The sequence below is a fragment of the Mus pahari genome, chromosome 2 (assembly GCF_900095145.1).
Source record: "Mus pahari chromosome 2, PAHARI_EIJ_v1.1, whole genome shotgun sequence".
NCBI lineage: Eukaryota > Metazoa > Chordata > Mammalia > Rodentia > Muridae > Mus > Mus pahari.
This window is the reverse complement of record NC_034591.1, coordinates 19,854,925-19,856,387: the sequence shown is the minus strand read 5'-3', so window position 1 is coordinate 19,856,387 and position 1,463 is coordinate 19,854,925. Positions and strand designations below refer to the sequence as shown.

Sequence of the window (1,463 nt, the reverse complement as noted above, 5' to 3'; positions counted from 1 at the left end):
GTACACCTGATTTATACAATCTACTGTTGAAACCATCAAGATTTTAAGTCTGTTTCTAAAAAAAAATTAAAGATTTATAAAAAAAAAAAAAAAAAAAAGTAAAAAAGAAGTAAAAATTCAACTAATTTTACCAAACAAATAAAAAGTGTTACAATAACAAGAGATCATGTTTACAACCAAAGCATGTATGAATGTTTAACTTTCTTTCTGTCTCAGCTATAAAACTATATTTTCTGAGATTCTCACAAACAGGATTACAAACCTTGTTTATAGTCAACTCTAAATTTTGTGACCTACACGCCTTTGACCTAAGTTTTTTTTTGTTTGTTTTTTGTTTTTTGTTTTTGGTTTTTTCGAGACAGGGTTTCTCTGTATAGCCTTGGCTGTCCTGGATCTCACTTTGTAGACCAGGCTGGCCTCAAACTCAAAAATCCGCCTGCCTCTGCCTCCCGAGTGCTGGGACTAAAGGTATGTGCCACCACACCCGGCTTGATCTAAGTTTTTAATCTTATCACCTTAACATACTGTCAGGCACACCTCAGAAACTGCTGTATCACTCCATGGTCTCATTTACTGAAAGAGAAAAAGCCCAGAAGAGGACTGTGTGCTGTGGGAAGGATGAGAAACGTGGACCGCACATGAGCACAGGCAGCCTGAGCTGCAGTGTCTTCTTCAGAAGGCTCCCAAATCACAGCTATGCCCAAAACGCCCACAGGAGCTCTCCCATGAGAAGCCCACACCCACATATGAAGCACCCCGTTTTCCGCAAGGCCCACGCATCTATGTTAAGTCTTTCTTATCAGACATAGAAGTGTATGCCTATCACTCTATCACTTAGGAGGGGAGACAAGAGAATCAAAGGTTAAAGATCATCTTTGGCTACACAGCAGGTTTGAGACCAACCTAGGCTATTGAACTTTCTGAGATCAACCTGTTTTAGAAAGAAAGAGAACAAACAAATGATAGTAAATCTTAATAAATCCCGCCTATGCTTCATGCTCAGTTGTCTCAAAATTCTCTTCTTCAATGTGAAATACTTCAGCATCACCTCAGCAAAATTCTCTCAAAGGACTCCTCGGTCCCTGCCTCTGCTGATAGTTCCAGCATTCAGAAGTCTAAGGTGGTTGTTTTAGGGCTCTCTAGAGTCACAGAACTTATGAATCGCTATACACTATACTAAGGGAATTTATGGTAATGACTTACAGCCCAACTAACCCAACAACGGGCAGCCCAAGAATCTAGTAGTTGCTCAGTCCCAAAAGGCTATTTGTTTCAGCTGGTCTTCTATATGAGCTGGAATCCTAAAGAAGTGGATTCCAACAGATGTGCTGGAAAGTAAGTGCAAGCAGTTAAAGATCTGCCTTCTCACCAACAGATTGGGAAAGGATTTTTACCAATCCTAAATCTGATAGAGGACTAATATCCAATATATACAAAGAGCTCAGGAAGCTGGACTCCAGAAA

The 1,463-nt window shown here is 39.9% G+C and overlaps 1 protein-coding gene across 2 annotated transcripts in view; it reads right to left on the bottom strand.

Moving 5' to 3' along the window:
- Galnt11 (polypeptide N-acetylgalactosaminyltransferase 11) overlaps nt 1-1,463 on the bottom strand; it is a 35,651-nt gene that overhangs the window by 26,359 nt on the left and 7,829 nt on the right. The window lies entirely within an intron of this gene.